Consider the following 27138-nt stretch of genomic DNA (forward strand, 5'->3'; position numbering starts at 1 on the left):
GCATGGGACACCCCAATATTACATTCTAATCTTACCTTCCCTTACCGCTTACCTTAACACAGATACAGGCCTAACAGGACGATTCCATTTGAGGAACTGAGTTTACAGTTCTAGTAAGCTTTTCGTAGGATAAGATACAAGGTCTTAGATACGATAAGACACAGCCATGAGTTTAAGGAATTGCTTCTTTAATAGGAAGATCGGATTTTATCTATCTTTGAAACTTCAGTTAAGGCAGTTGAATGTGAATGTGTGTCGTGAATGTGACCAAATAAAAGAGAATGAAACTAATGAAGTCAAATCAAATGAGTACATGTGAACTGTTGTTAGCAGTGAGTATGTTCTTAAATGCTAGCATTTCCAAATATCAAAAGTTCCTATAAAATCCTTGTGTTTGTTCACAAAGTAAGGAAAAATAAAAATTTCAATTTCAAAAACAAGAAATGTAATGATTACCTATGATGTGAATTGCAAAATACATGTATTTCTTAGACACCGCAAATAAACACTCACCTATGCATGAAATAACATAGGAAATGAGAATGGGTCATTTTTGATCCATGTTGTGCATTAGAAGGATAGTGATAAAAAAGGATTTTTATTCAAAAAGTTAGAAAAGAAAAATTATAATAAGGATTTGTGACGATTAAAACAAGTTAACTGAGGAATACTGAATGATGAAATTAATTCATTGCAAAGATATAGAAAATAAAAACTTTTTGACCCGTATTGTCTAACAAAGAGTTAGTATTTAGAGAATTCTGAATTTTCTTATCATGGCTGATACTGAGATACTTGAGGTCAGTTCAGTGAGCGAGGAATCTTCCCAATTAGAGAATTGCTTTAAAGTTTAGGAGCATTTCCACATGGATGACAGATGCGGGAAGACGCAGCGATGAAGCTCCTGGACCTGTTCCAAAAGAACCCCAATGAAGGCAGCATGGTTCTGGTCACAGAGTGACCTTGAGCACTACTGCTATCTAATGAGTGATGGACTGTCAGAGCAGAAAATTTCCATTCCTGAAGGCAGGCATTCTGCTCTGACTGAAATCTACATCATTCTGTAATATGTAGTGTTGTCTTACAAATATAACAGCTATATTGTATTACTAAGTGCAACAACTGAACTAAAGACTTTAGCAGCAGAACATTAAGAAGACACTTCTTCATAATACTTGTTATTGCTTCTTACATTATAACATTTTCTCGATTCAACATAAAATAAATAACCATAATATTGAATGTCATTATCCTGATCAATATCTATATCTATGATTTTGTAACATTAAATACTGATGCATGTATAGGATAAGATGACAGTTAACTGTCTTTCTGCATAAAACCACTCTCTGATTAGTATGAAACAACATCGCTCTAGCCCCTACATGCCTCCCAGCTCAGAAAATGGCACAGGTTACAAATGATATCTAAGGCCCTGAGCTTGCAGGATCCATTGTTTTCCTAAGGAGAAATCAAGGTTGCTGAACTTGTGTGTTGTGCCCCGCTCCCCTTGTCTGTTGATGACCTTTTAACAACCAATGAGACGGTGGATATTTAAAACATAACTTGAAAGGGACCTTTCTTCATCATTAATCTTTTTTCTCTAAGTAAAATAAGTGTCTAATGTTGTGTTAAAGAGCAGCTTACGCCAGATCTTGTTTTTTTTTTTTCAAATCTCTGCTGGTTTTACTTGTGGCAAACTGGGGCAAAGTTGACCGTAAACATCATTATCTGCAAACCATGCATATTAACAACACAGTTCATGGAATTAAGTCAAACAGTTTTCAAGATACCTTGTGGTGGACCAAGGTGCGAGTCAAGGAGAACCACCAAAACCAACATCTAGATACCATGAATATCCACAAACCATTCAATGAAAACTTTTCGATTAGCATCTAAAATATTTTGATCAAGTTTATTAAATTCATGCAACCACACACCTGTAATGCTTCTAATTTTTGCATTTCATCTCCTCATCTGTCTTCATGCTTGTTAGCATTCTTTAAAAGTCAAATAACAGCAAAGTGCATACGTATACATAATTTTTTGTGGGAAATATGATTATCTACACCAAATATCATGGCATTTTTGCATTTTTGATGGCCAGCAGTTATCAAGATATGATGGACAGAACTGACAGGCCTTATCCACAGACCCTCCTTGCTAGAGAGAAGGTCAAAAATCTAGTGTGTACTGACACATACGTACATAAGCAAGCAGCAGTCTAGATGAGTAACTACTTACAAGAACATTTTTGAAGCTGAGTAACAACATCATCAAAGTCAGTTAGCAAGCACTGGCTGTATGGTACCGTGGTGTGAATCATAATTCTCTTTCAATTTGGAAATTTTAGAATATAAAAAGAAAAAATCTCAGTGCAATGACATGCATAGAGTTTTAATCTGATTGAAACATCTGTGTATGGACTCTGGATTTACATACTGTGAAATGGAGAATATGTGATGTACATAGGCTAAGGTATAAGACAAAACATGTTTCCACATCAGACAAAAGTGCAATGATGCTCCTTATGCATCATTAAATCAAATCACTGGGTGTTGATTTAATGGGTGTTGTTTTTTTTTTTATAGAAGAAACAGGTTTCTCTTAAAAAGAAAACTTTCATCTCTCCTCTTCTTAATTAGACCTTTTAGGACTCACTACTATTCAAATAATCATTAGAGTGAAACATTCAGAACCTCAGATTTAATCTCCAATGATCATATTAATACAATAAAATATAATTTTTTTCTATTTTTCTTTGTTTTGTTTTTTTATATTTGGCCAAGTAAAAGTAATGAGCACACTCTAATAATGCAGTTTGACAGGCTCTGTTGTACTCATGGCCTCTAGTTAGGGAAGCGTGATGTTACATGAAGAAATATAGCATTTACTGTGGCTAATGTTTCTGTCTTTGTTCAATGTAGCATGCACACATCTAGCAGTTGCGAGAGATACTGTACAAACATGATAATTCATAGATCAAATAATCTGCAATAAAGTCATCCATAAAACTCAAAGAAGATGTGTGTGTGTTGTTTTTTTTTTGACAAATGTCAAACTAAATTCTGTATGCCTCAGAAAATTAAGGAAGACCAGTAGGGACAGATTTGTCCCTAATTTGTTCTGTGAGTTAGGTTTGTGCCATCAAATGTGGTCACCCATTTATTTAACATTGGCCTACATTTTTCCCTCTCAATAATACTCTTAAAGGAGCAGTACGCATTCAGAGAAATGCCGTCTATCCCGAGTCAGTTAGACAGTCAGTTTTCAGTCCTATTTTCCTATACAAAACATAGGAACATAGTTTATAAGTTATTAAAATACATGTTAATGATAGCAAACCGAGTCTCACAGAAGTTTGTGACATAGTCATGAAACTTTAATCTGTGAATCCGTGTCCATGGACATTTTTTCGTGTCCTTCTGCATGAATTTCAAATCAATGTATTTTTATGGGGTTATCTTTTCGTGACAGAGGTTGCGTTGTTATTTCCCATTTCATATTTGTATAACCGCCACATTACTCCATATTTAACCACAAGATTTTATCATTGTTTTTCTCTCTTTATTTTATCAGTCCACATCAGTCTGCAGCAGTCCAGAGGGTCTGCTGTCAGTCTAAAACATGTGTTTGATAAGTCAACAATACAAGTGGTTTATGCTATGACCATCCGTTTCTCCTTCCATCCTGAGTAATCGTGTTTTTTGTCCATTTTTAATAGCAAAAGCTGCTCAACTCTATGGAGACAAAGACACTCCGCTTTTCCTCACAGTCACTGCCTCCTGTTAAAGATCTCTCAACTTAAAAATATGACAGTGTCCTTGATAGCTCAACTATACAGTGGACTACCTTTAAGGCCATCAGAATTATTTCCTCCTCCGTTTTTCGTAGTGGAAGAGGAGTCATAATCCACAACCGTTGCTGAGGAGATGAAAAACAGTCCGCTTTGCATTACGTTACCAAACTTTTATTATTACTATGGTATTATTACATCATTTACATTTCAGAATTAAATCATAGATCATCTAGTTATGGAGTGATTTCTAATTCGGCTGTACTAGATATTTGATATATTCAAAAAAAGTATACCGTGTTGAGGGTGCGTTCAACTATTGTTTGGGGCTCTCCACCATCAGTTGGCTCCATTCCATTTAGATTTGCTGCTGGTCAGCCATTAAATGGATCCAAACACCCCTGCATCTTTTGAGAAAAGACTTTTGTCTTTGATTATAAAATGTGAAATTGCTCATTTAATTCAATAGGATTTATGAAGATTTTTAAAATGAAATTAACTTCCTTTAGACAATAAAGCACTCAAAGGTTGTGTGTATCAAACGTGATGACGATGGAGTTATCAAGCTGGATTTTACACTTCACATTCCTCATTTAATCCTTGCACTTGTCACTTTCATGGATTTCACCAAACTGGACTTTAAATGAATTGCATCCAACCTCACTTGCTACAATTTAATTATTTATCCACTTCACATTGAATTTTTGCTTTTGTCACCTTAATATATTTCATAAACCTATACAGCATGTGTTTATCTATAGTACAGTCCATATCTCCTTTGTAAGGTCAGTATTTAATTTCAAGTTTTTCATTTTATAACTATTAGCCTACTATTCCACTCTGCAAATAAATTTCAAATTTTCAGTTTAATTTTAATACTGGGCCTCTTTATTCATTTCATTCCATGAAGTGTGCCCTCAAAGTGCTCTTGAAACGAGACCTGACATGCCTTGTGTCCATGAAATGAGAAAAATAAAACTTTGTCACAGAGCTAATCCAAATATATTGTTAGTGTCGGCCTGGGGAGTAAAATATATCAGTATGAAGATTCTACATGGTTCCTGCTGTGCAATACTAAACGTTGAACCTTGACCTCAGCATCATAAGGGGTTACACACATGGGACCAACTGTTAGTAAGCTCTTATCAAAAGCTTCAAAAACTACAATTCCTTAGAGCGGCACCATGCAATTTTACACAAATCAGCATCACAGTTGTAGTTCTCAGTTCAGGGTTACAAATAGGCTTATCAAAAGATAGATATACTAAATATATATCACATATCTAGTATGCCCAAACTAGTAACTTCACTGCATCTAGATGATATATGTTAAGAAAAATTAAATATGTTGGTTCATGTCAGATATTTAAGCTACTATTCAAGAAAATGAGTTTTGGATTGGTAGTTGTTACAGTTACAAAGTAGGGTTGTAAAAAGATCTATCCATTGAATATATCAAATATCTAGTACAGCCGATTTGGTAATACCACTCCATCTCCATGATTTATGATTTAATTCAGAAATGTAAACAATATAATAGTATCATAGTAATTATAAAGGTATTGTAATGTAATGCAAAGCAAATGTGTTCATCTCCATATAAATGGTTGATGAGGCTCATTGATAATGACGGCACTTTCGCTATTAAAAAACGGCATAAAAAGCTTGATTGTTTTGGAGGAAATAATTCAAACCAATGGCCTTGGCAGTAGTCTGCAGTATTGTTGAGCTGTCAAGGGCGCTGTCGTGTTTTTATGAGAGATGTCTTCGCCTCCATAGAAACGGTCAAACTGCTTTCGCTATTAAAAACTGACAAGAATCATGATTATTCAGGATGGAAGGAGAAATGAATTAAAATGGATCATCATAGCATAAACTGCTTGTATTATTGACTTATTAAACACATGTTTTTGACTGGCAACAGACCCTCCAGACCACCGCGGACTGATGTGGACTGATAAAATAAAGAGAGGAAAACAACGACAAAATCTTGTGGTTAAATGTGGAGTAATGTAGTGGTTATAGTTTATAATGAGAAATCACAGCACATCCTACAGAGGTCCTAAGTACAACACACCAGTAAAGATCACGAAACACTAACCTTTCTCACTTGACAATGGCTAAAACATCACAAAAATGTAGCCTTGTTTCTGACTTCTGTATCACCACCCACATTTCCAGTTCATTCAGTGGTTCCAATATTTCTGATGTGCTCATTTACAGCTTTTTATCCCTTGGTTAGAGGAACAATGAGCTAAAGCATTATCAAGAATGGAGATGTCATCTTCCGTCATATTTCGCTAGCCGCTTGGCTACATTCTGAAAAATAGTGACAGAAAAATGCCCCCAAAAAAGAGGCTACTTAAATCTTAAAATGGCATAATTTTTCGATTTGAAAATGATATGCTAAATGCACCTAGCAACTGCTATTGCAGCATGGGCATTAGCTCACTGAAAATAACAGTGGGAATGATATGTCACTTGCTATTAGAAGGGAATCAGTCTGAATGTCAAACACAAGCAAAGCCTTCCCAATTTTTTTTTTGTAATTCTTCTGAGCTTTTATGGGTAGAATTAAAAGGTTTCTGACTTGACATCTGTAAGTATAAAAAAAAGAGCAATGCACATTGCATTTACACCACCATTTACAAATAATCAGTAAAACGAGGAGGATGTGTCTGCTTAGTTTTACTGACAAACAGAGAAGGTGGCTCAGAAAAATATCTTGACTATTCAGACATACCTGCTTTAAGAGCTTGGCCAGCTCTGTTTAAGCCTGAGGCGGGGCAGCTGACAAAAGCAAGCAGTAGTTGATTACTGTACTGACATCCTGCTCTCTAATCTCTCCAGCTCCATATTTTTAGCATTTTCTTTCACATTCATTTCATTTTTATGAGTGAGCATACAGAATGACAGAAACTATAACAGAGTTCATTCTCCCTTTTTTTCTTCTCCAACCACTTTATTAATCCATCTTTTTGCTACTCCCAGTTTGGGACAAGCCAGCTCTGTTTTCACTGCACTCCCTTTCACCGTTAACTCCCAGTGTTGGCCTGGGAGTCACAGAGCATCTTCTATCCTGCTACGTTTCACTGATCAGACCTGAGGGGATTTGCACCCTAGTGAACTCCTTCCCAACCTGCTATGGTCATATCAACAAAGACATGATCCCTCATCAACTTCACTGCCCGTCGCCTTCAATGGAGCACTCACCAAGCTGTAAACAGCTGCTTAGGTTTCAGCTCAGTCATCTGAGATATTACAACAAGATACAAAAACATTCCTTTAAATTAAATGAGATGTTCTCAAAACAAATGTAATGCTTAATTTACTTTATGCCAGCAATGATACTAGCCCACGGATGTTTAATCATTGCTGCCTAGTCTTAAGCCATTCTAGCAGCATGGCTCTGTAGATGGTAATGTTGGCCCGTCGGTCCATGCCTTCGGTCCAGACTGAAATATCTCAACAATTATTTGATGGCTAAGAGGAAGTTGTTTTATGAATATTTATGAGGATGAGAGCATAAATCATATCGACTTTCCCTCTCGTCCAATAAGCAAGTCACAATGTTCTGATCCAATGAAGTATCTCAACATTTCGGCTACCTGATGGATTGACATCAAATTTTAAGACACCCATGGTGCCCAGACGATGAATCCTTCTTTGGTGATCACCTGACTTTTCCACCAACATCATCACCATGACGTTCCCATTCGTGTTTGTTTAGTGGAATGTCTCCACAACAAGATCGATTGACATATTTCTTAGATATGTTTATAAGGTCAAAATTAATGGCAAAACTACTGAATTGTGATAAGTGACAATCCTCTGCTGGGATCTTCAGACAGGCAGCTGTGGTGTCTTTTTTCTTTCCTATTCAGTAAGCGCTGACATTGACATACGCTAAGCTCCCGCCAAGAGACATGAGCCGCGGCCACAGCAACACTAACAGGATAGACTTAGCTGAGCAGCGTCAAAAATAAGCACGTTACTGTATATTCAAAAAGATCTTTCTTTCCCTTTTTATTGCATTTGAGTGATCCACAAGGTGATCAAGGACATTGATTCATCCCTATTGATTTTCTATAGTAGTAACAGTAGAACCACTAATCCCAAATAAATAAAATAATAATAATAGTGAATATGAAATAATATGGAATAATAATGAATAATTAATGGCTACAGAAGCATTGTGCCTTTCAAGCAGTTCACATTTATAAGGTTTACTTTTACCTAATGTCTACAGGTAGAGCACGAACTTGACAGAATGACCAAATGAGAATTCCAGTGTTCCCCAGCCATGCAAAATTAGGAGAAAGCTGCCAAAAAACACTGTTAAAAAATAACCCCCTTTTCATCTGTCGTTTTACATTTGGCGACTATTGGTGAGATCACCTTTATAGCTGAGTTCAAATGCTATCATAAAGATGAACTCCTTAAAATCATTTAATGGTACTGATATGTCTTCTCTAAAGATGCGTACAGACTACCTACACCCAGTCAGATCAGAGCACTCCAATGCTGTGCTTCCACATGCCTGGGTTAGTCCAGTTAAATTGTGCAAACCATGCACAGTTTACGATGCACAACTCCAAACAATGACCACATGCGCATCTTGTTTGACTGAACAAGTGTGTCTGTGCAGGTGAACGGCTCTTTTTCAAAAGTCTCTGTGGTTTGAGGTTTAGCTGCAATCCAGTGTGCCTGTCCATAGTCTCAGAGTTCAACTTTATTTTACTGTTCGCTTTCAGCTGTATTTGAGGTCTATTATGTAACTGCTGATGCAAACCAAACATGTCCCATGGCTGCTTCATACAAAATGTTTTCCATCGGTGAACCAGCAGGAGGCTTTTATTGAGAAGTAGCTATAGGAAATGTAATGTATTTATCACACAGTAAGCTGAGCTCCATTAGCTGTGATATTTTTCCATACATGTAGAAACAGACAAAACACAGACAACAGGCCTAGTATTCTGCAAACATTCATACATCAGCGAAGTAAACAGCATATGTTGCTGTGCTTTAAACGTGGCAAAACACATACCAGTATGGCTTGAGCAGTTGCAGTTGCTCTGCTTGGTGCAAGTATCCCCACCACTATCACCACTGTTGCCCAATTGTAAAAAGGCCACAGGATACAGGGTTCCAGCCTTGGTAGATTACAGGCCCCCTGCATGTAATGAATTTATGTCGACCCTGTTAAAAGCTGCAATTATTTTTTACCAGAAACAAAAATTGCTTGGGGCAAATCTTACTTTTGTTACTCAAAGATTGGAAGCAGGGGGAAGCTGCCAGCTCACCACTGTCAAAGGTGAAAAAATGCAACTCATGACAACTCCAAAGTTATCTTATTTACATCCTATATACAATCAGTTGTGGTTGTCTGCTCAAACCTTGAAACCCAACTATAAGTACAGGCCATATATACTTCCTCTGTGGTATATGACTATTTTCCCCCCATTTTTCAATAATTGCATAACACACTCAACCATGGATCTGTGGATGCCCAATGATCTCTATTTATATTGCAGAGGATTTGTGGAAGAAAATGTGTATATATGGAGTACTGAGTGAATTTACTTAGTTTCTGTATTAAAATCAATCAGACATATATACAGTTGCACTCAAAATTATTCAACCCCCATTTTAAATTAGGTGTACTGGCAAACTTTACAAACCTTCAGCTGTCTTCAATGAACAACTCGAGCAAGAACAACTGAAATAGCTCAACACAACTAATGTCACAGGTGGTTCAAAACAATGTGCCACTTTTAATGACTACTGCAGTCTCAAAATTATTCAACCCCTTTTTGACAAGCATCTTCAGTGCTTAGTAGAGCACCCTTTTGCTGTTATGACCTACTGCAAACATGATGCATAGCCAGACACCAGGTTCTGACAGCATTCCTGAGGAATCATAGCCCATTCCTCATGGGCAATAGCACCCAGCTCTCAGATATTCTTGGGTTTGTGTGCTGCAACTATCTTCTTCAAATCCCAGTAGAGGTTTTCTATAGGATTCAAATCAGGCGACTCTGACGGCTCCCCTAGTATCTTCTAGGACTTTTTCTGAGGACAAGCCTTTGTGGACTTTGAGGTATGCTAGGGATTATTGTCCTGCTGGAAGGTCCAATGATGCCCAAGCTTCAGCTTCCTTACAGACGGCATGACAGTTTCTCCTAGAATTTCCTGATGCTTGATCGAATCCATCTTGCTCTCCGAACGCTGCAGGTTTACAGTGCCAGAAGGAAGCAAAGCAGCCCCAGAGCACCACTGTGCCACCGTGATGCTTCACTGTAGGCAGGATGTTCTTTTCAGCATATGCCTCATTCTTCCTCCTCCAGACATACCGCTGATCCATAGACCCAAAAAGTTCAATGTATGTTTCATTGCTTCACAGAACACAATCCCAAAACTTCTGTGGCTTATTTCTATGGTTTTGAGCATATTGGAGCTGACTTGTCTTGTGCTTTTGGGTCAGTAGTGGTGTACGTCTTGAAAGTCAAGTTTGGACATGGAGGCCTTCATCGTTTAATATGTGCCTTACTGTAGAAAATGAAACGGCAGTGCCTGCTGCCACCAAGTCTTGCTTCAATCTGGTGGCAGCTGTTGATAGCTTCCTTTTTCTGCCACATTCAGATAGTGTAGTCGGTGTTTCTTTAGCTTTGAACTTATGGACTATGCTACCGACAGTATCTCTGAGAACATTCAGTGTCTTTGCTATTTTTCGTATAATTGTCCTCGTTTGTGCAAGGTAATGATCGACTCTTAACTTTTTGGACAATTCTCTTGACTTGCCCATATTTCTAATATGCAAGCAAATGTTACTGTGAACAAACCCATAGCCAGTCCGGATATTTTATGTTCTATTTCAAGCACACCTGATACAACTAATGAGGCACTCGATTAGTTGCATCAGGTGTGCTTGAAGCAACACCTGATTTGCAAATGAGTGCTTTTATGAGGGATTCTATTTAAGGGGTTGAATCATTTTGAGACTGCTGTAGTCACTTAAAGTGGTATATTGTGTTTAATTTGGAGAAACCACTTGCAATATTAGTTGTGTTGGGCTATTTAAAAATGTTCTTGTTTGAGTTGTTTGAATTTTGCCAATAACACCTAACACCCAAGCACATCAGGAGCACAGCAGCAACGTATGTCCTCTGTCAAGTGCCAAATACACAGTATGAGCCTAAGTCTGAAGAAAATACACTCAAGGCCTAAAAGGATGCCTTGAGTCATTATGTGGCCAAAGTTGACAGCTGAAGGTATTTAAATTGCGGCGTATATTAATCAGGCTCAAAGTACTTCGTTTCCCTAAATATGACTGTGTCTCAAACTCATATATATATATATATATAGCTTTCATTAATGACTGGTTTTTATTTTTACTGATCAACATAACGTTATTGATCATTTTTACTATTTGTATTGATAATCACTGTCTTGATAAGTGATACCAACCCAGGATATTTGTATGCCATCTGATTCTGAACCTATGTCTCCTCTTCCAGAGCTGCAAAGCTTGGTGCAGCAAATCATTCACTTCTCATCCAAAATGAATGGGAGAAGAATTAGTCACTTAGTGGATTGGTAGCGCTTCAGTCTAAAATGCAAATACTGATGAATGAGACATTAGCTGGCTCACGGCTCTTCACAAGGGTTTGTTTGCACCACAGCTGATTTGCATTACATTATTACGGAGGATGAATACTTCAAATTAAAAGCACCATACTGATGGGTTTGCATGTTTTAATGACATGTTGACCGTTTAAAAAAAAAAAAATAAATAAATTCAAACACTTCTTGATGAAGCTATGTTATTGCTGAGTAGGAACACAGTATTGACTGTTTTGAAAGTTTTTAGTGATGCATTTAAAAACGTTCCATCTGTCAAACCACTTTTTTTTCAGCAGATCAATTTAAAAAATAAGCTTTCAGGTCTCTGCAAGATGATTTTCATTTACGGCAAAATGAACAGAAAATAATGGCTGACAAAACAAAAAAATCTTTTCTAAATAGTGTTGGAACGCCACTATTAACGTTTTCTGTTATACATACATACATACATAAATTTTGGTTCAGATACAATAGGCAGTGTGCTTGCTGTGTAAAATGTACCTGCACAGGGTGACTTTTCAGTGCTGCAGTGGACGCCTCGTGTTAGTGGCTGAGACAGAATATTCGGGCTGTTCTGCTCTGCTCTCTGCCTGTGGGAGGAGAAAGCAGGATGGCTGTGATTTTTGATGTAAATGTGAGAACCACCAGGGGGGAGAGAGGGAGCATTGATATTCAGCTTAAGGTCCAGCCGAGGCCCTTTCTCCACATCTTGACGTTGACCTTATGACCTCGCAGTGAAAATCATTTGGCAGTTTCTCTGACCTCTAGCAGTATGCACGCACATAGAAACACACACCGACCACTGAATTACCACAACTGAGACTCTCCAACTTTCTGCTGCTTCCATTTTCATGTAGTGTCAGCAACTACAGAAACAGCCAGGTTTGTAGGTTTAAATTTGTCTTAGCTCCTTTGTATGGCACTTTTAAAAGAGTCAGTCACCACCTACGATGTCACATATGTAGAAATTTGTGTTATCAGACATTTAACTACCATCACCTTCTTTTATAAAAAGGACATAGATACAATTAGCAATTCAATCAACACGTCCTTGTCCGCTCCCAAAAGAACACAGCACTATTCAGGTTTCTATACCTGGGTGCATTTATTGATTTCAGCATAACAGCAAAGTCTTTGTGAGTTTAAACAATTTAAGAAATCCCCTCAAAGGCTAATTCAAGTGATTAAATATTCAGACTTAATATCTCTTAGAGAATAGGTTCAGATTTTGTCTCTCTTAGGATGATGTTCACATGCAAAAAAGTTATTTTTAATTAAGCTCCTCTCCACACTGTCTATACACATTTCCAAACAGGTTTACAATGTGGGGGATTCTTTACAAATAATGAAGTTTGGCTAAAGTTAAAAGGGGTGTAACTAAGATTCATACTTGATTTAACAAATTCAGACTGTTGACGTCTGATGTTTGAATGAGGACTCTAGATATATGGCATGAGAATACTGTATTAAGTTAGACTTGAAAAACCTATACTAGGATACGTGTGTTTCTGTGGGCCTGAAATTTTAGATGACCTACAAACAAACTGAATGTAAAGTTTATTTCATTTCACTACCCAGTTACCAAGAACTTTTCTCCTTGTCATTATAATTTCCTCATCATCATTATAACAATTCCTATGACTGTCTCAGGCATCAGGAACTGCAGTCTCATATCAACTAACCAAATCAGTTGTCTAAAATGAACAAATCCTTAACCCTAGAGCCACCAGTCTATGGAATCAGATTTGTTTCAAAAGTTTCATTTTTTATTTTGAAGGTTATAATTTTTAGCTTGAGTTCATTTTTTTCTCTCTCAAATCCATTTATTTTGATTGACTTTTAATAAGTTTTGCTTGAAAACTTTTGAAACAAATCTGATTCCATACCAGTCCTGATAAACAATTTCATGAATCATCATCATTTGCAACATTCTCGTACCGTCATATCTGCAGCCAGAACGAGAAAGCAGCCAAAGGACAAAGTCATAGATTAGACAACCAATCAATGACCTCTCAAGTAACATAGAGCAACACAAAACATACATTTGCATTCAATACCACTCATTTTTTGCCAAATGAGTATTGACGTAGGCGACAATATTCTGGTAGTCCTAACTGACTACTGGGCAAAATAACACCTGCCTTAAGATACAATTCTAATACTAATACAAACCCTGTTCAGTTTTTCTAAAGAATTATAATATTCTAAACACTAAAAACGTTTTTTTGACTAAAAACTACTGCTGAAATTATTATTAAAATGTCTGAATGAACAAATTCTTCCCTCCGCAGCTGATTTATTTATTACACTGCATTCGAGTGTTTCTTTTATACTTTTTATGGCATCTTAAGAGGATTGCACCTCACAATTTTGTTGTACCTGTTGCAATGACAATAAAGACATTCATTCATTCATTCATTCATTTATAATATAATATTATTCACTTATATTAAGTGAACTTTTAAGTAAAATTGTATTAAACCTCCTCAGAGATATTTCGACATGAAAGGAAGTATTTCATCTTTACAATATCTTTTACAAAGCTGTCACTTAACCATATCAGCTGTCATAATGTGATGTGTTCGACTGAGTCCGAAGACAAGGTCCCACACACATACATACAGCATGTTTCTCCAAAAGTCAAAGAGGATAACTTATGTGTGTCAGGGACAGAAATGACATACAACAATGCACTAACACAATATGTCTGCATGTCAGACGAGCTGGGAAAATGCAGCGCTTTGGGGAATGGACGCGGCTCCACTGAATTATACATGAAGCAGACGGAGCCAAATCAACTGTGTGAGGTATTGTTGTGGCATGAATAAATGGTGCATAACTGATACAGGCGCTTTTACATTATGTGTCCCTGTTCGCTAAGCTCCATGCGGAGTTATGACGCAGAGCAGGTCAGGGGATCTGAGGGATACGGTGTCACTGATCTAATCATCCACAATGTTAATGCTTTATGTAAATAGCCTGTGCACCGCTGGCTTCACCAGGCTTACATGTATCAATGCAAATTACCACTAGTGCAAACTACAAGAAAAGATGGCAGATAAGATTGTTTTTTTTCCCCCCCAACACATCAAGATTAGAAAGGTTTGTGCATTTCCTCCCCTGCTTTACGTGCATCTCTACAGAAGTCTAATTCTAGCGTAGACCCCCATGCCACCAAGGATATGAAGACTGCAAAGACAAGTATTTCACTACATTTCAGTCTGTCCCCTGTAAAATAATAAACATTTACACCTACACTACTCACAAAAAGTTAGGGATATTCGACTTTCAGGTGAAATTTATGGAAAATGTAAAAAGTTAATGCTACAGTGATATTATATCATGAAAGTAGGGCATTTAAGTAGAAGCATGCACTGGTAATTTCTTCATTTTAAACAATGTATTGAAAGAAAATCTAACAACAGTGGTGGGTATACCACAACAAAAAATTTCAATGTCTCAATTAATTTGGATGTGGCCAAAGGACGTCCACTCCTCTCCTTTCTGTGACTCTTCCAGTCTCTCTGTTGCAACCTGCTGATGACACTCTGTGACCCTCTAAGCTCAGTGGCCACTTCCGTCTGAGGACTTCCTGTTTGAAGCCTCACAATGGCGAGGTGCTGCTGAGCATTTGTTAGGTGTCGTCTTGGTCTCATGATGTCAGAATGTGAACAGCATGATGAGGAGGACTGTTTAAATACCAACTCTAATTGAACCAGGAAATTTATTGATTGATTCATGGATCAAACCTGAATGTTGCTGTTAAGCTTCTTGTTAGAGAACAGCAACTAGTGCAAAAAGTACTGAGACACTGAACAGTTGGACATGTGCATTCAAAAGTTTAGAGAAGGTCACATTAAGTTCACCTGGAAAGGTTAGAATGCATTTTAGGTTCATCCTGAAATTTCACCCAAAAGCCGAATATCCCTAACTTTTTGTGAGTAGTGTAATATGAGCGGCAACAAAAACCTGGCAGCCCATAGAAATTCATATCCATCAAATCAGCATGCAATCATGCAATCACAGGAATGTTAGTGAAGCTGGTTGTAATAATACATGGGGGAGGAGCTGAGTTCCAATAAACATTAAAAGGTAAAGATTCTCTTTCAAAAAAGACATATACAAAGTGAAGTCAAATCCAGTCTAGATAAAAAAAATTCATTATTAAAGACATTGAGTACAGACACATACAACCTACAGCCCTAGTTCTACATTCTCTTCAATCAGTTTTCATTTGCTTGTGGTGGAGTCCTTGCTCATTACACTCACTTGTGTCTCACTTGGGACTTTGGTAACTTCTGTTGATGTAGTTATTCATATACTGCTGATTTGTTGGTCCACTTAATTAGGTGTATATGATGTCAGTCAGGTCAAATAAACTTATTTTTCATTTAACTAGGCTGATTCTTTGAATGCAAATGAAGGATTAGTGTGTAAGTCTTGGCATGATGAGGACTAACAATTAGCTGGCAAGGCAAGGAGAGCAAGGAACATGTATCACCTACAGTAGATTGTAAATATGAAATGGACTTAGACTTTGTCTAACCATTAATTCCAGTAAACTATAGCCATGGTAGCAGCTCTGTGAGGCACAGTGGTGGGTGTTTCAAGCTAAATGATGGTGACACGAGTCAAACCCATGGTGGGGGTTTATCTGAAAGGGTTACTACTAGGAAATAATAATAATAAAAATCCTTTATTGATCCCCATGGGGGAAATTCAGGTGTTGCAACAGCCAATGTACAGGTAGGAAAAGAAATCATTTCAATAAAATCATTGTTTGCATGTCATTAAAGAGACTCATGGATGTGGACCCACATTATAGGCACCAATGTTGTCTAATATATGCAGTGAAATTAAGATGCTGATTTTAGCAGATAAAGGCAACAACAAGCAGTACAGCTACAATACCAGCATCAGCATACAAGACACAGAATTTAAATAAAACTACTTCAGAGTTAGTCCTTTTATAGCAGAGGCTAGACCCACCCATCACCCAAGACTGAATTATCAGCTGGGCCAGTGGGGCTGGTGCCCCAGGCAACAGACTGCCAGGAGGCCTCCAAGCCTGTGGTTACATGTGGCTCAAGACTCCCGAAGGAAGTTTAACGCCAGGGTCCTCAGTGTGCAAAGCACAAGCTAACCATTAGGCCCCAGGGTGCTTAAAGTATGACTTAGGGGTCCCCGACTCCTAGTGGTTAGCCCCTCAGTGCTTATAACGTGAGGGACACCAGGCCCCTTGTTGTTTTAAAAGTGAGCTCACTGATAGGGCCCCCTAGACCCCTCAATGCTTACAATGTTAGGGTCCCCGGGTCCCTCAGCTCTTACAGCATGAACGCCCTCAAGAGTGAGCTGACCGTATAGGATCCCTAGGCCCCTGGGGACTAAAGCATCACCTGACCACTAGGGTCCATCAGCAACTACAGTGTGAGATTCTCAGGTTCCCTCTACATTTAAAGCATGAGCTGACCACTAGGGCTCCAGGGCCTTGCAGTGCTTACGCTGTAGGCCCCTCTGTGCATACATTGAGCCTAATGCCTGGGCCCCTTGGTACATGCAGGCATGCTTGAAACTAGACCCTCTCAGAGAGTACAATGCTTCTGTACAACTGAGTCACTGGTTGGCAGACTACAGTATGCTGTGACAAAATACAATATTCTACAACACATCAATTCATTCTTCATGACAGGACAGTTTAAAGGTGTCATATTTTGGCGAGTCATTTGACCTACCCCAACTAGCTCTCCCCTCATTTCAGCTAGATGCCCATAAGGTTAATAGAAACTAGTTAGCTAGCTGCTGTTTTTGCCAGCAAGTTGCCCTTTCAACCAAATTGACCATACTGAGGAGCCAGCTGGATGAGTAGCTATAGTAACTCAGTTGTCTGCCTAGTTAGGTGCCACACAACTCAACAAATTAGTTAGCCATATGTTCATGGGTCATCTGTGTGGAAGAGGTGTAAAAATATTAATTAAAATTAAAGCTACTAGCTAGCTAACTATTAGTACTATTAGCTCAAAACTACAATTAGTTCAACACATGGGATGCTGTGGCTGTAGGAGCAAAAACTTCATTGACAGCTTATTAGCTTGCCCAAAAGATATGCCCCCAGGGTCCTGTAGTCACCTCCAGCTACTGCACCAAATGAACTTGCTGGCGCCCTAGATCCGTCTGTCCGTTAAACAGAGACAAATATAATGTCAACCATCAGTACACTGCAATTAGAGTTATGCATTTGATTCATTGACTGTTAAATCAAAAGACAACATTCTGACATAAATACCTTTGTGATAAATTCAGTACTCTGTATAAGACACATTGTATAATGTAAAACAAATAACATTAACACACAACATTTAAAAACATGTCCAGATTAAATTATTAAATGCCCTGCACACCAGTAGTAAACCCACAGTGGTGATTTTAATTATCTTGGAGAGCTGCGAAGCATCATGTGGGCTGTACAGATTGTGCTTGATTGTGATCGAGCGATCTCCATCACTCTCCACATTTGTTATATGTTAAGGCTGGACAGAGCATACCTCTATCATTATATTACTGCATGGAGTCCGGTGACCTCCTTAAAATCAACGCAGCTCTGCCCTTCCTCAACATGATCTAATCAACCACCCCAACTGCAAACACAGTGTGAGCGTACAGCGCCCTTAGGGAAACAGCACTGGCATATGTGGGCCAAATTTTCAAACAATCTCCTCTCCTTACCCTGCAGAAAAAAAAGATAATTATGCCCAATGCAATACAGCTTGGAAAACTGTAGAGCTCAGGTAGGTTTGATTCTAATCAGTGAATACAAAAGATCTAAAACATAACTAACAGCATGTGCTGTTATTTCATTATAAGTTACAAGCAATAAGACATGATTCATTAAAATCACTAATGAGAGACAGATCATCATAATCACGCTTAACAAGTGTTTTTTTTATTCAGATATAACATGCCGTGTGTTTACTCGTGTCACTATAAATATAAGACATTTAAATTACTATAATTATAGGCATCTTTATCAATGTTACTGGTGTTATAGCTAGTTCGCTAATTGTTGCACTGATTCCAAGATAAATTCGGCCGTTTTGAAGAGAGGAACAGTGACCAACTCTGGTACAGATTGGTGCTAATACTGTGAATTATGTTTTTGCAGTGAGTCTGCTCATTGATGTTGGTTTTTTGTTGTCTTTGCCGTTTCAGCAGACATGGAAAACAATCATTTTACAATGTCACTTCTGGCCATTTAATGAAGATCTTTTCCAGACATTGACAATATCAACAATGACATTGTCAATATACCTTTCCTTCTCTGGTAGATGTATGGTGCCAATAGTCCTTTGATGTGCTGAAATCCAATGTTTTTAGCTAGCTACACAGAGTTTAACGTTTCAACCCTTGGTTGCATATTGTGGCACCCATTGTTTTCCCCTCCAGTGGGCATGATTTCACAGTATAACACACTGCGCTCTCTATTGAACATCCAGAGGACACAAAACAACCATTACCATTCCTTTCGAGTCATGTTTCTGGCCAACCACCCCACAAATGTAAGTAAAAATGACCCTTTCTTTAGGTCTGTCTCAGTTTTTTTCACCTTGCCAATGTGAGCCACTTTGTATATCTTCTGTTTGGTGCTTGGTACTCTACAGCAGGTTTATTAAACAGATGGCAGGTTTACCACCTGCCATCTGTTGATGGACATGGACAAGGAACGACAACCAAAAATAAACCATAAAAACAAAAAAATGCCAAAGAGTAAACAAGATACAAGATGAATTCTCTGAGGGTTTAGGACTGCAGACAACCTTTTTCAAAAGTCATTCCATGGTAGCTTTAGCAGTATATATTATATTTTGATGTAACCACATGGTATGCCTGGCCGTGATGGAGTAGTTCTATATTGCTAACCTTAACTATGCTTTAATTGCTTTAATTAGTGAGGAGGAACTGCTTCCATCATTCAATCAAAAGTTACCATCAACCGATATATATCTTTAAAATATATCCTTATATCGTATAAAGTCATCTTATTTAGATGTTGCACAATGCAAGCTAGCCTTCAGTATGATAGAAAAGAAAAATATACAGCCGAGCCTAATGCAATGATATGGCCAACTAAATGTACGATCGGTGAGAGCATGGATGCATTATGAGAATAAAATGGCACTCATCCATTCCAGTGACAGCTGCAAAGTTTTGGCTATATGACCCACATCACAAGCAGAGCGTCTTGTTAAAACACATGAGATGCCTTTTCTAGGGTCTGAAAAAACTTCAAAACAAATATCAGAACTGATCTGAAATAGCTGAACAGACTGTAGACTGTAGGCTTTTTGTTCTCCCAGATGCACGCACAGCAGGAGGTAGAAAACGTGTGTGAAGAGTCACTTGTCCTTGCATTTTCCAAACCTTTTACCACACACAAGGTGCATGGACTACCAGTGAGAAATGGCTGTTGTAGCTATGATAATACTATAGTGACCATTCACAAAGTTGGCTCCAGTTTTGCTCAGAAGTCTCACCTCATACAACATAAAAAACTTCATGAAAGTTGCTTTTGCCTGCTGCACAGAGCACAGGAACTCTAATTCTGGACATTGATAATAAGAGTGTGTATGAAAATTCTGTTTTTCCTCAAAATATACTTGTGACAAGATATAAGCCAGATGTGTTACTTTAGTGAAAATACTGCAGTGTAAACGGGTACAACTCCCATAGAACTTCAAAAAGGATTTAATAAGTATCATCTATCAACAACACATCATGAAAACAACTTCATAAAAAGGTTTTAATAAGTATTATTTATCAGCCACACACAACATCATGAAAAGAGATTGCACACCTGCTTGATTTTTGTTTTTTCTCCAAAAAATTATGAGCATAATTAAGGGAAGCATTTTCCATTCAAACCATCAGGCGACACCTCTATCAGCTGTCACCAACTAACACACACACACACACACACACACACACACACACACACCAAACCGATCACCAAAGCACTGATCATAGAGCCTGACAAAGTTTGCATAATTCAAAAACAACCACAACTACACAGTAACAGTGTGAGCTCACCAGGTTCTATGGAAAACTATTCACCACCTTCCAGTTCTGGGCAGAATATGAAATCCATGACTCTGAGCTAAGTGGCTGACTTAGCTCTTGTGAATTGAATAAAACATTTAATGTTGATTTGCCCATAGGCTCTCAGTCATTCTGGTTTGTGCTCACAGATAAAGTTGCTTGAAACCCTATCTATAGAGGAAAAGGTTCCCTCAGCCACAAGGGAATCTATGATCTAGTATCATGGTTGACTACTGGGATAGATCAGAGATAAAATATGCAGCTCTCTTGAGAGCCTCTACTCACCCATGGTCTACCCACACAGGTGGCTTCAGTTATTTTGCTCGATGAGACATCTACTCAGGACTGCGTGGGCACGGAAAGACTCCCTCTATCCGGTTTTGTTTTGTTGTGCCAGATAGCACTCAGCAACTCACACTCTCGTCATTAATATCGATACAGAGTTTACTGACCTCTCTTACATACATCCCTGTGCAATCAGCCACGATGAATGCAAACACTTGAGTGAGTGTGCACGGCCTTTAATTCATCCATAGTTTAGGAAAATAAAACTATGTGGTACTCGCCCCCCCACCAATGCATCTCGAACCTGGCAAACCCTGCGTGAGGGCAGGACCTTTGAGATGCTGCATCCAGTTACTGCACATACTGGAGCTCTTGTTCAAGAAACAACTCCAACCCCTGAAACTACAATGTCTCACTTTTACATTTCTATTTCTACACCTACTCATTAAACATGATACAGCAAGACTCATGTGTAGTGTAGTGGGTCTTTTCTAACTCCGGGAATCTACCTTGGCCATTTGGAAGAGCTAGACCTCCGTTGTTCACTATCTTAGCTGTACTGAAATCACTACCCTCATCTGACTGATACACAGAAGACACCAAAAAAGGGAATTTCCCAAAATGTCAGCATCCTCGTCTAAGCTGACCTACAAAGGAAACCATGTATTCAAAAGTGGTTTCACTGTGTCTCTGCAATGTTGGCCGCTACTGATATGAAAACTGTTGCTCATCCAGAAATCCTCATCGAGGTGTGTTCAAGGCAAGCGCTCGGGTGGCCATGCTTCCGTCTTTCTTTTGAGAAAAATCATGTCTCGGTAATGATCATGAAAACCTCAGACCTGTGTTATAATATGCAGGTTTTGAATTGCAAAAAATGAAAAAAATGCGACCATACCAGCAAAAACAATGCAAAATCCAACTTCAAATGCAACGACCATACTAACTTTCACGTGAAGCAAAGCTTATAGGTAGTCCCATCACACTGCCAGTGTAGCAGTAAATCATAAGAGTTTAATCAAATTGCCCGCAACTTAAAAATGATCACGTGTAGTTGCTTATGCAATTCTTATTCTTATCTTTTCTTATTGTCATCTTAATTTATACATCACCAATTCATCTTAAAACACTTTTTAAAACACTCATAAAGGAGCAGGTCTAGTAAATGGCAAGCTAAGAGTGGGTTCAATTTTTATTCTTTTTTTTTTTTTCTTAGAGGGGGCAGAATTTGTGGGATTCATAATTTAATTAAAAGTGCCAATTAATAGTTGTTTTGTTTTTATGGTGCACATATCCAAAGTCACAGTGTACATTCACTGCACTGAGGGTAATGAGGACACAGGGTCCTGCTTGCGCTGCCCCATATACCTGATGATCAGTTCTCTCGTGTCCAACCAAACTCAATGAAAACAGTGGCAGCGTGGTTTATCATATTAGCTAATAGTCATGAATAAACACTCTGTTCAAATTTCCAGTGATCGATATCACTAAAACAGCCAGGTGGAAGCTGCGCTCCAATAAATTATATGGCAACGTTTGGATTTGGGTCACTGGTTAGTAACGTTACTGCCTTCTGCGCAGAGGTTCATCTAATAAAACCACTGATTCTCGAGTCGTGCCACGGTCTTCTCTAAACATGTCGGATATACAGTGTCGATAGCGCTTCACGCGACTGAAGGCTGCGGCTAATGTTAGCCTGTGGACCTCGGAGCAAAGTGCAGGAGTAAAGCGGACAGGCGAAGCGCCGAGCGGATGTACTTCGAACTGTACGCGGACTCAGCGAACACCCGAGCGTTTAACAGCCAAACACACCGCTCCGTGTAACTCAGCTAGCCGGGCTGGCTGATTTAAAGGGACTGGCATGCTCGCGCGTGTCTTGGCTTGCTGAACATTACCACGTGCACCAAAGTTCACCCACTGCGCATGCTTGCACACTCTGTCACTTAACAGTTACAGGGAAAATGAATGACAAAACGGTCAAAGCTTTTGTTTTAACCGCTGAATTTAACCCCAACACGGGCTAGTGCTTCTAATGACACGTTCGGCAAAGCAAATACATGCTGTATACACTCACCTTCTCGTCTTGGCAGAATCACTCCTTTGCATTGTGGGAAAAGTAGTTTTATGTACGCGCTCTAGTCGGGCAAGTGCGACTGTGCCACTTTTATAAAACTACAAGTACCATGGTTGAGAGAAGCCAAGCTTTATGTTGCGTTTACGAGAAATAGGAATAATTTTGACAACCTAAATAATTCTTTTTTGTAATATACCATACTAACGTTTCATTTTATTTTATTTTGTTTGATCTTTTATTTAAACAAGTAATCAAAATCTATTTTTAACAGAAACTTACGTTCAAGAAAACATACACAGTATGCGCATGGACAAAACACAGAAATTCACAACAAAACTCAGTTGACATACACAGAAGAGTGCTTAAGAAAACCAATAACAAGTAGCATCTAAAGTTCTCGATTGAAATATTATATTATATTTTATTTTTAATTTTAACCTTTATAGATAAAATATTCTCTGTTATTAAAGAGGACCACTTCACCTTAGCGTAGACTGAAAGGTAGACTGAACAATGATTCGAAATAATATATTATGATTAAATCAACAATCAAAAATGTATATTTTCATAAAATCTTCTTAAATTCACGAACCTAAATTTGTTTTAACTCCTGCAAATAATCAAAATGAATTGATAAGATATGTGTGTATGTAAAAGTCAGCTGTCATTCAAAAGGCAATAGACATACTGTGTACATATGTGTTTGCTTGTTTAATTGATTGACTTTTTTTGCTGACAAAATCAATCAATCGATAAGCAAATAATTATTCAATCAGTCAACCTTTGGTCTGAACTACCCCACACTTAGCCCTCCACACTAAGCACAATTCACACCTTGATTCTGTTTCATAAACTCTCAACTCTCAAAATGTAACTGACGTACCAGAGTCAGATTCTCAATTTTTAAAAATTCTTATTCATTATTCATTTTAAGCTCGGTCAGTCATGTATGCAGTCATTTTGCTGCATCATCACCATTTTTAACACCAAATGGATATTGCATGTCAGTTATTGCATGCCAAAATTTGACTCCTCCATTACCTTTGAGTTGAAGTGGCCTCTCTGTAACACAAACATTAATAAAAAATGTCATTTGTACAGCTAAAAGCGGGCGGGCAGATACTGAAATTAGTGTTAATCAGTGTTATGATTGGTCAGTCTGCCCATCCATCCAATGCTTTGGTGGTGGAGGTAAACGCTGACCACATTTCCGTGAAACCTTCTGTCGATATTCATAGTCTCAGGAGAATAATTGTTAATGATTTTAGTGAACTTTTTTGACTATTCATGCAGCATGCTTCCATCACTTTTTTTTTTTACCAAGATGCTTGTTGGCTTGTATGAATTGCTAGAGCTGATACCAGGAAGAAAACAACCTAATATGCATGCATCTCATTCTTTCTTTTAACAACACCATAAGGAGGAAATTTAAACTTGCCCACAAGAAAAGGCAAAATGTACAGATTTACAAGATGCTTAAGTTCAATGACTCACCAATTAAAATTAAGAAGTGTCTCAAAAGTCTCATTGCATCTCCCTCAGGAAAAACCTTGTTTCTCCACTAAAATAATCAGTTTGTGTGTTTCTAAACTTTCAATCATAATGGGCCTAATGAACTAGTTTCTAGTTGCAGCCACAAAGACTTAAGACATTTTGTCCTCATTTGTTTTAGACACATCAACTGATGGCTTACTCGTTGCATCTTATACTGCATCAGCATTAATTGCCCCTTTTGGGACATGACACAGGAAGCATGCTTTCTATCCTTTTAACAAAACGTTCAAATGTGCTATTATTTAGTGAGCCCCCCCCCCTTCATGTTGTCTTAACTCAAAGCTGACCCCTCCTCTTATGGTGGTACGCGTTGATTTGAACCAACCACGTAAATTAGCCCCAAGAATCCCATTCAAAATGGCCACCATTATGTATAGCATGTTGCAGTAGAGTATGCAGTCATACTGCAATAGAAGAATGCCATGTCAGTGGAGAATATCTAACTCCATGCACAGTTTCACATGACAGCCATCATGGGACACATTAACAATGCTATTAATTTCAAGAGTTAAACAGACAAGGGTGATTTTGGACGTGCCTAAATGGGTGAAAGATAGCACTGTGCATGACCAGCTGCAAAGTTTATGAAGCTTTTTATATCAGTTGTAAATTAATCGCCATGAAATTGAAAAAGAGCCTTTCATTGTCAGACAACCCCCAATAAGAGACTTCTGTCATATAAAAGTAACAATTTGTCAGCCTTGGCATGAGAGCTTGATAGAGGTAGAAAGATGTATTGATGAATTGTCATCCAGATGTTACAGAGAAGTCAGACAAGAATCATCCAGCATCTGCGCTACGCTTGACACACTGTTAAAATGTCTCCTTGTGAAAGAATCACGATCCTCCCAGTCAAATTTCTGTCTAACAGCACTCACCCTAAAGGAGGATCATTATTCTGATCTAACAAGCTTAAAGGTGGCCATATTTTCTATTTTTCAAGTATTACATTGAGATCCTGCTTGCAGTGATGCATATCCATGGTGATGCTGGACTGTCACTTGGTCAAGAACAGGATCTCTTGACAACTACTGGCAAGACTGCCATATAATCCTTGGAATATCCCACTATTGATTCTTGTGGCCAACCAACCTTTCTTCTGTGCTAGTCGCACCACAATGAAGTTAAAATTTGTGTCAGTTCATCAAAATGACAAAAAAATATTTTCTCCTTTAACACTAGTGGTATTAAGGTTTTCAGATTTTCATTTGTGAGCTTTATTTCTCCACCTCAATGCCAAGGAGGTGAATTACATTTTATTGAGGTGCTGGGCCAGCAGCAATGTAGAGTGTTTGCAGAAGGCACAGTTGGTGTGTGTCTTGGAGGACTCTGAGACAGTTCTAATGATGCTGACAAAGGAGAGGGGGGTATTGTTCAGTGAGTGGCTCTAACAATTTAGATTCATCATCAGTCCAAGCTGGCCATTTTGTCAGCTTGAGTGCAGGTGCACCCACTGCAAAGAGTTCTCTCGTACAGTAGGTCAAGGGTCATCTGTAGCTCAACCTATCATTGTATTAGAGCTCAAGGCAATACACCAGTACCTCTAAGAAACTACAGTAAGAAATTTCCTTCCTTACTTTATAGGCACTTCTATAAAATTGGGCAGCATCTTAAATCAACATACGAGGTACTAACATGTCATACATCTCTGCAAAATGGCCCACATTTACCCACGTTTTTCTTCTTGTGGGGAGGGGCGTACAATTATTCCACTGCTATGCTAATTCATTCAATGCACTGTCAACACACAGAAGGTTTAGTACTTCTGCTGTCCTGTTTTCTTCTTTGTGAGCTTTCTTGTGGTTCTTCGGTGAATGAATTAGCATAGCCGTAGAATAACCATCCGTCCCCCACAGGAAGAAGAACATGCAGCAGGAGAAGAAAACATATGTGTTGACAGTGCAGTGAATGAATTATTGTCGCGGTGGAATCTATCACATCCTGATAGAAATTTTTTTTTTGATTTATGCCCAACATCGTCCTTCCTGCACAAAGTCTGGACCAAGCAGGTATAAAAGGGCTTATTTTTTCTTCTTCAGAGGTCCCCTTCTACCTTCAATAAGATAATGGTAGTCAACAGGAGTTTTACATATTAAGTTGCTCAATAATTGTGGAACATATTTTGCTGTTGAAGTGAATACATATTTGTTACACCCTGTTTTAAAGTTTTGAATATTATGGTTTTAGAAGCATTGAGCAATTTACAACATTAACAACTGCTAACAAGGTGAGCCTATAACCTAACACATGTTGCCACCTGGATAACTTTTTTATCAACATAATGAGGAAACATTTTTATTAATGTACCTGGCAAGTTGTTGAATATATATTCTGAATGGTCAGCATTCCCTGACAACATATTGCATATTTCATTTATTTTCCTTCAGTATTTGTTTGTGAAATACAATATCCTCTCAAAGCGACTAAAGTCTGATTAAAAGTTTTTATGTATATGTTGACGCACTTCCCAACATTTGGTTAAGGTTAGAGAAAGAGTTAGGGTAGTTTATTAACATTTTTATAAAAACTACAAAGTGCTTTTGTTGCCCAACTAAACACAGGACTCAGGATGTGGCATCAGTCTTGCACTTTGTGTCATGCTAACAATGACAATGCCAACATGCTGATATTAACAGTGCCCAGTGGAGTTTTCTTGTACACAAAGTTTCTGTTTGGACTCAGTGTTACCCACCAAAACAGCTTGTATTGGAGAATTTAA

At 38.2% G+C, this 27138-nt stretch overlaps 1 protein-coding gene across 4 annotated transcripts in view; it reads right to left on the minus strand.

The window, feature by feature from the left end:
• LOC139217526 (bis(5'-adenosyl)-triphosphatase-like) overlaps positions 1 to 20908 on the minus strand; it is a 340133-nt gene extending 319225 nt beyond the window's left edge. For all 4 annotated transcript variants that reach the window (XM_070848880.1, XM_070848855.1, XM_070848863.1 and 1 more), the window contains exons 1-2: positions 20795 to 20908; positions 11921 to 12009 (exon numbers count right to left, since the gene is read on the minus strand). The gene's annotated coding sequence lies outside the window, so the exon portion shown is untranslated. The remainder of the gene's footprint in view (positions 1 to 11920; positions 12010 to 20794) is intronic.
• Between the last annotated feature and the right edge of the window lie 6230 nt (positions 20909 to 27138).

Source organism: Pempheris klunzingeri, chromosome 2 (assembly GCF_042242105.1).
Source record: "Pempheris klunzingeri isolate RE-2024b chromosome 2, fPemKlu1.hap1, whole genome shotgun sequence".
Taxonomy (NCBI): domain Eukaryota; kingdom Metazoa; phylum Chordata; class Actinopteri; order Acropomatiformes; family Pempheridae; genus Pempheris; species Pempheris klunzingeri.